The sequence below is a fragment of the Dendropsophus ebraccatus genome, chromosome 11 (assembly GCF_027789765.1).
Source record: "Dendropsophus ebraccatus isolate aDenEbr1 chromosome 11, aDenEbr1.pat, whole genome shotgun sequence".
Lineage (NCBI taxonomy): Eukaryota > Metazoa > Chordata > Amphibia > Anura > Hylidae > Dendropsophus > Dendropsophus ebraccatus.
In genome coordinates this window covers 71,826,992-71,835,952 of record NC_091464.1, presented here as the reverse complement: position 1 = coordinate 71,835,952, position 8,961 = coordinate 71,826,992, and the positions used below count along the sequence as shown (strand labels likewise).

At 41.6% G+C, this 8,961-nt stretch overlaps 1 long non-coding RNA gene across 1 annotated transcript in view; it reads left to right on the top strand.

Moving 5' to 3' along the window:
- LOC138767327 (uncharacterized) overlaps nt 1-8,961 on the top strand; it is a 32,814-nt gene continuing 23,853 nt past the window's right edge. Inside the window, exons 1-2 of the long non-coding RNA XR_011358791.1 lie at nt 1-135; nt 3,777-3,822. This is a non-coding gene — a long non-coding RNA (uncharacterized lncRNA). The remainder of the gene's footprint in view (nt 136-3,776; nt 3,823-8,961) is intronic.

Here is an 8,961-nt window from a genome sequence, read left to right as displayed (position 1 = left end):
TGTGTTAAGAGATCCTTTCTGTGTTTTTAATCCACTCCTGGTTTTGGTTGCTATGAGGACCTGACATGAGGACCAAATACTGCCTGAAATATACTGTGTGTGAACCCAGCCTAAACCAAGGTACCACTGTATAAGGTCAGTAATACAAAAGTTCAGTCCGTTGTTTAAATAAAAAAAATCTCAATCATATCCTCCAGGCAATGTCACAGATGATAGATGATCACCCCGTCTGGTGAACCATCATTGTGGATACATTCGTACTGTGGCCAAGCAGAACATGTGGTTCTAGCACAAGATGTAACAGATCCAAGTGCACACTGTAAATAAATATACGTCAGATGTGTCTGTATATGAAATATAATCCATCCGTCTACTTAGCTCAGAGGCTGGTGGGATCACGTATTGTGTCAGAAGATGATAAGAGGGTCTTGTTGATGCGAATACACACGGCCCCCAGTCCTACTAGAATATGACTTTTTCTTCCCCTTGCATGGTTTCGGGGCACTTCTTGTACTAGAAAGTGTGAAATATGAATTAAACAAGAGCAAATCTGTGAAAATTTACTTTGGCCAGTGGGCAGATTTCCTTTCACAGGAGCGTATTTCATGTATTTAATACAATGGCGATTGAAATGGGGAGAGCAGGAAATTCACTCATTGAGCAAACACTTAAAGGGAATCTGTCACTAGGTTTATGCCGTCTTAAATGAGGGCAGCATAAACTAGTCATATAAATGCTGAACAGATCAGTGTATTATTTCCATCATTCTGTTCAGCTGTTCTCCTAATATGCAGGAGAATAGGATTCTTGCCACACCCCTCCCCCCGCCCTCTAGCTGCTGATTGACAGTTGACTGCCTATACACATCATGGATAGATAACTGCCAATCAGCAGCTGGTGGGCGGAGTTTTTTTTTCCCCCTCATGAATATCTAGGACTACTGGGCTCACGCACATAATGGAGAGGACTACTTATTGTCCAGGTTATTCAGGAGGATATCTCTTGATCAGCTGCACAGATAAATGTAAGTGATATATCATTCTGTTCAGCTTCTCTGTCACTAGTTTATGCTACCCTGAGATAGGACACCATAAACCTGCTGACAGAGTCTCTTTAAGGGTAAATTCACACGGGCGGATCCGCTTCGAGTTTCCCACAAAAAAATGGTGCTCAAATCACACAGACATCCTATGATCAATAAAAAAACGTTACAAACACGCTGCGCGTTTTAATCTGCGGATTTATCGCAACGTTAAACTCGCGGCAGATCCGCCCGTGTGAATTTACCCTTAAAAGGGAATCTTGATGAATCATTGAAAATCTTTACTGATATAAATTGTATAATTCATTGAGAACAAAGAAGTTAAAATCGCAGGTAGACGCAATTTGCATGAATTTCATCATGGGATTCCTGATATGACCCAGTAATGTGTTTGTCCTGCACCTCCCTGTTGCACAGTCCTGACAACATCTGGGCATCCTCCCAATGAGATGGTAGATGGGGGATCTCCTCCCAAACTTTGATCAGGGCAATAGTTTCTGAACAATCAGTGTTCATACTTGGTGACATTGAATGCAATAAAATATAAGGTCCCACAGGTTTCAATTGGATTAAGGTCTGGAAAACATAGACATAGAATGTAGCGGCAGCAAGCAGGGGCATTAAAGGGTTATCCATCACTACAAAAACATGGCCACTTTCTTCCAGAGACAGCCCCACTCTTGTCTCCAGGTCACGTGTAGTTTGCAATTAGTTGCAAAATCTCCAAGCTCGAGTGGTGCTGTCTTTAACCAGGGCACACAGGATTTTTATGGTGCGTTTACACAGAACGATTATCGTTCGAATTTGCACGATAACGATCGCATTTGAGCGATAATCGGCTTCTGTAAACAAAGCGAACGATCAATCCACGAAAGATAAATCGTTCATCGTGATCTTTCAGCAAGTTCTCAAATCAGATCGCTTTGTGTTAACAGTCTTTCAACGATTCACCCTATGTGATGGGCTTAAGTGATCTTAAAACAATCGCAATAGCGATTTCTCCAAACGATATATCGTTCCGTCTAAACGCCGATCATTATAAAAAATACGTGGTATTTTGAAATCGAAATCGTTCGATTGGGCGAATTATCGCTTCGTGTAAACGCAGCATTATTCCCCTGAAGATAGGGGATCCTAGAAGTCAGTCCCCACCGATCAGACACTCATCAGGGAACGGACTGTCTCTTTTACATTATTTCCCTGGTCCAATTTACTTCTTCAAATAATATACTGTCAGTAAATTCATACATTTATTGTTTGAATGGTAAAAAATGTCTTTAACCAGATCCCATAGAAACTAACAATTTCTAGGGTTGGTCCTGCTCACACAGATGAGAACTTGTTACAGTGTAGGGCTGGGTTCACACTACGGAATCCGTGCGGATAAGTCCCGGCAGATTCCGTTCGCGGCAACGCGCCTCTGCGCCCATCCCGTAGACCCCATTTTATGCATGGGCAGATTCCGCTGTCTGCTAAAAGAACTGACAAGTCATTTCTTTCTGCGGATAGCGAAATCGTCCCCGCCATAGAATGGTGTCTATGGAGCCGGCAGATATGCGCGCTGCCGTGAACCGTACGAGCAACGGAATCCACCCACAAGCAATGAAATCCCCAGTCCCACCTAGTTTGCCATATTGTTGCTTCTCTGTGATTGCTGATTTTATAGGCTGCATGTTCCCGCTCCTGATGTGTATATAGATGCACTAGACACGTCCGTCTTTATCACCTGTCTCAGAATTCTGTTTATTCAGTGATCTGACAAGAGGTGTTAGGAGCACTCATCCTGATGGAGTATTTCTCTAGAGCTCCTTGACCGCAGCCAAAAGAATGTAAGGAAAGATAACGCTGCCAATGACAATTTTAGTAGTTTTACATATACAGCACACAATATACAGTTTTTTTTTTAATCTTTATCCTTTTTATATACAGTTATGAAAGTGTAGACTACATAAAATAAACACAACATAAACATTTAGTGATAGGTAGACATCAATCGAAACAACACTAACAAATTAATACTCACAAAGACAAACAAACAAGAGAAAAAAAGAAAGAAAAAAAAACAAAACGTGTCACTGTTGTTATAACTTTCAAATTTTAGGCTAACAGTAAGAGCCCTATTCCACCGGACGATTATGGTTTGCATAATCGTTAACGATTAACGATCTCAAACGATCGCTATTGCGAAAGACCTAAAAACGTTCACTCATTTCCATGGAACGATAATCGTTACTTATGATCGTAATTGCGATCGTTTTTCTTCGCTTTTTATTCGCTATTGCGTTCATATCTATTGCGAACGACCAAACGATGTCTTATTCAATGTGAACGATTTGCGAACGAGCAACGATAAAAATAGGTCCAGGTCTTATAAAGCGATCAACGATTTCTCGTTCGGTCGTTAATCGTTAACTGCATTTCAACCGAACGATTATCGTTTAGATTCGAACGATTTAACGATGATCTGAACGATAATCGTCTGGTGGAATAGGGCCCTAAATGAGATATACAGCAAGTTTGGAATTTACATTCATTATTACTTTTTTTTTTTGTTATCATGGAAAAGCACATCCTGTTTTCTGGCTTTTTTTTCTCAGTCAGAAAACAGGACGTCCTGTGTATCCCAGGACTATCTGAGCACTCACAGAGAGAAGGCAGTCATGTGATTGATGGACACATTGAGCCGTGACTCTGTACTTGCCGTAATTCCTGTGTCTGTTTTGTTTTCAACCAGCACAAATCAGAAAATCTGCCTTCTGGAGAGTGGACCTGGATTTCTGGTAAGTACAGCTTTATTTTACAGCATGATAACAACAACATAAAAAAAGTATATTGCAAACTTGCTTTATATGACATCTACTGTTGATTTAGATTTTAAAATGTTATAACGAAAGGAACACTTTAAGACTGTGTCCTATTAAAAGACCCCGCTCACGTGTTGGATTTGACATGGATTCTGCAGCCAAATTCATGTCAAACTGCTCAAATCAAAATCTGCATTTTATACATATGAATGGGATTTTCTTACCACTTTTCACCGGATCTCACTGGATTTATGCCAAAAATTACCTCCATGAATATTTCACCCTACACTAAAGCAGTCGGGCCTTAGCCTCATTAGTCACTTTCAATAGATTTCATTAAAGTGAATGGCCATTTATACACTCGTCTCCTGAAATGAGTTTTTGGCACCGATCTTTGTCAGTGGATTAGATGAAATAAAATATTCCACTCTGAGATCCAGTATCTCTGTAAATCAGGGATGAGGAACCTTCTACCCTCCAGTTGTCGCAAAACAACAATTCCCATCATGTCCAGGCATAATGGGGATGGTAGTTTTGTAACAGCTGGAGGGCTGAAGGGTTCCCATCCCCATTTGTTACACATTGGTGACATCTTTTTTTTAACTTTTCATCTTGTAGTTTTTAATAAACAAATGGCTGACAATGTAATCCATGTACATGCCAGAGTCAGAGACATTCTTATGGCCCTATGTGTTCATTACTGGCTATATATTATACAATGTATTATATAAATTGCTTGCACTTGTTGTGAACCAAACGTCAATAAAACAAGTTAATAAAAAATATATGCATACGAATCAATGGATCACGTGTGAACATAGGCATACGGCACCACGACGTGTCACAGTGACTCATACAAGTACATAAGTGAGTCTTGATTAACATTCCTATGTGTTTTGCTGGGTATAATGACTCACTAACTACTTTGATGTTACTATACTGTGAAAAAATACTTATTTTTCCTCTCCTGATCTAGATGTCTTGTTATTGCATACATATCCAAAGCTGCAAATTAGAATTAAAGGGGTACTCCAGCAAAAAAAAAAAAAAATCTAATGAACTGGTGCCAGAAAGTGCCAGAGATTTGTTATTTACTTTTATTGAAAAAAAAAAATTTAAAGTCTACATAAGCTGCTGTATATCCTGCTGATGTTTTCTATGGGCATTTGCTGCTGCTCTGGACAGTTCCTGACATGGACAGAGGTGGCAGCAGAGAGCACTGTGTCAGACTGGAGAGAATACACCACTCCCTGACAGACGTACAGCAGCTGATAAGTACTGAAAAGCTTAAAATTTTTATAGAAGTAATTTACAAATTTGTTTAACAGAAGTGGATTTATTTTATTTTTCTTTTGAAGTGCCCCTTTAAGAAAACATCTACAATGAAATATCTATCTTTTATCTATCTATCTATCTATCTATCTATCTATCTATCTATCTATCGATCTATCTCCTATCTATCTATCTATCTATCTATCTATCTATCTATCTATCTATCTATCTATCTATCTATCTCTATCTATCTACTATCTATCTATCTATCTATCTATCTATCTATCTATCTATCTATCTATCTATCTCCTATCTATATCTATCTATCTATCTATCTATCTATCTATCTATCTATCTATCTATCTATCTATCTATCTATCTATCTATCTATCTATCTATCTCCTATCTATCTACCTATCTATCTATCTATCTATCTATCTATCTATCTATCTATCTCCTATCTATCTATCTATCTATCTATCTATCTACCTACCTACCTACTTGCCTACCTACCTACACCAGCATATTCTGGCACACATATGCTAATGGACCATAGGCAGCCATATATGCCTTTACTAGGGCAGCCTTAAGTGTATTCTGCATCTGACAGGGGATTTTGCTGCCTGATTTATGTAGTTTACATGAACTTCCTTCATCTCGCTCTATTGTATGAGTCTTTACAGCTGTGAGTGATTTTCCTACACGTTTTTCTTTTTTTTCTTCTAAATTAATCAGAATTTGGCTTTGTGTGATATGCAGCCTCATAGTAATGTGGCTTCATGAGTAATTATTAAAGAAAATGTTATTGCCTGGAGTTACTGAGCAGTGCTGGAGCCAGAAATAAGTAACCTTTTCATTGCTTGGAGAAACCTGTAATCTGTAGAACTACAAGTCTCAGCACGATTCATTGATCTGTAGTCCTGAATCATGAAGCTTCTCCACAATATCTAAGGAGTTAATAAAATCAAATCCCCAAAGAGGGAGAATTTGCATGTAGATTTGGTCCCATCCTTCGATGACTTTGATGAATAGACCTCTCATGGACAAGTGGCTCAGCGTTCCAGCATCATTCCACCGCTAACAAAGTGAAGAATAGATTCCTGCTCCAATCCCGGCCATTAATGGATAATTAAACCAGAATCAATGAGAGAAAACAATTAGGAGAGAGGAGATTTATGGAGGAGAATCGTCCTCACAGAATGAAGGCCCCAACAATACTAGGAATTCAATGGGACGCATCAGCTGTGTTTATGGCCCCCAAAATAACCTCTATTGGGAGTAGAGCAATTAGAGGGACAGGCAATGTGTGTCTGCACTCAACCACCTCAAAACCAACATTTCTAAAGAGCAAAAAATAGAAATTTAATGCTATCACAAAAAAAAAACAACAAAAAAAAAACCTTTCTATTGTTAAAGACAAAAAATGAAATATGCCAATTGTTTTCAGATGCTGATAGTACCAGTCCAGAATAGTGATGTAGCATCTATTGTTCCAGTCTTAGGGTATAAACCCACACACCGTATATGCAGCAGATACGCAACAAATATGCGGCAGATTTGTTGGTACAGATTTGATGCTGTGTTCTGTTATTTAGATCTAATCTGCTGCGAGTTTGCTGCGAGTTTGCTGCGTATCGCAGCAGTAAAAACGCTGCATATACGGTGTGTGGGTTTATACCCTTATAGCGCAACTCACATAACTGACCCACTTTCATTGTGGACAGCAGGAAATTCATTTACAGAAGTTTTATCATGGAGCATTGCCTGAAGAATAAGTCTGCATACCAGTGATCTCCTCCATGTCAGTCAGTGCCTTCCTAGTCTATCTATCTACCTATCTATCTATCAGAGATGAGCGAACCAGGTTCGGGTTCGAGTCGATCCGAACCCGAACGTTCGGCATTTGATTAGCTGGGGCTGCTGAAGTTAGATAAAGCTCTAAGGTTGTCTGGAAAACATGGATACAGCCAATGACTATATCCATGATTTCCACATAGCCTTAGGGCTTTATCCAAGTTCAGCAGCCACCGCTAATCAAATGATCTATCTATCTATCTATCTATCTATCTATCTATCTCTATCTATCTATCTATCTATCTATCTATCTATCTATCTATCTATCTATCTATCTATCTATCTATCTATCTATCTATCTATCAATCTATCTATCTATATCTATCTCTATCTATCTATATCTATCTCTATCTATCTATCTATCTATCTATCTATCTATCTATCTATCTATCTATCTATCTATCCCTTCAGTACTTGTACAAGTAAAAGGAGATCCTTTAAATTTAAAGGTGTATTTTGGGGTTTGGGTAAAATATGGTTGTATGGGCTAAAAATAGAAAATAAAACCATACTTACCTACTCTGCACCCACAGCTGCTGTTCTTCTCCATCTTGATCGCCCCAATCTACTTTCTTCTTCCTGCTGGCTTGGTGCAGGACCCATGAGCTCAGCCAATCACTGGCTGGGACCGCACATTGCTGTGGCCAGTGACTGGCTGAGCCCATGGGTCCTGCCCCAAGCTGCTTGTCTGGGAAGCATTACTAAGAAAGGATATTGGGGGTCTGGAATGAGAGCAACAGCAGCTGTGGGGTCAGGGCCGTTTTAATACATTGGTGGGCCCAGTGCACAGCCCTCAAGAGTGCCCCCCCCCCCCAACCCAGCGTTATCAGAATCGGAGCTCCACACACAGTATAATGCCCTGAATGCCCCCACACTGTATTAGGGGCCCCAATACATACAGTAGTTACCTTATAACCTTATAAAGATATCACCAATGATACCATTACACAATACCGCCACACCATGACCCCTATCACTACAGACCCTATAACAGTTACATCCATTTACTCACAGGGGGCGTCTTCTCTCAGAGTCTTTCACCTTTTCTTTCACTCCTTCCAGCCTGGGCCACCTTTAAGTCTTCCCCGGCTGTGAATCCTCTCTCCAGAATCTGCCAGAGAAACATTTTAGGCTCCAACACATACAGTAGTAAGGTCCCCTGTACCCCTATACAGTAGTCACCCCCCCTCTGTGCCCCTATATAGTAGTTACACCCAGGGCCGATTCTGGGGTTTCTGCCGCCTGAGGCAAACCTCAGGCGGCCGCCCCGAGTGATGGCCGGCACTCCACCCCCCCCCAACATCCCCCCCCCCGTCGCCGCAGCCATCCACTCCACTCACCTGTCCCACGCCGCAGCCGGCCCGCGCTCTCTGCTGTCTCCACATCCCGTCAGGTCCCGCAATGTCACGGACCTCCAGGCTGTGGTGAGTGAGTGGGGTGATCGGGTCGCGCGGGGCGGTCCCGCGCGACCCGATCACCCCAGCGCGTCCCCCACCGACCCCGGGCACTCACCACAGCCTGGAGGTCCGTGACAGCTGCAGGGTGACATCGCGGGACCTGACGGGATGTGGAGAGCGCGGGCGACGGGACAGGTGAGCGGCCGCTGTCATTTTTATTAAGTGATACTTAACAAAAATGACAGCAGGGGGGACATAATGCCGCCCCCTGCCGGACCGCAAAATCTGCCGCCTGAGGCGGAAGGCTCATACCGCCTCATGGCAGAAGCGGGCCTGGTTACACCCCTCTGTGCTCCTATATAGTAGTTACACCCCTCTGTGCCCCTATATAATAGTTACACCCCTCTGTGCCCCTATATAGTAGTTACACCCCTCTTTGCCCCTATATAATAGTTACACCCCTCTGTGCCCCTATATAGTAGTTACACCCCTCTTTGCCCCTATATAATAGTTACACCCCTCTGTACCTCTATATAGTAGTTACCCCCTCTGTGCCCCTATTTAGTAGTTACACCCCTCTGTGCTCCCACTT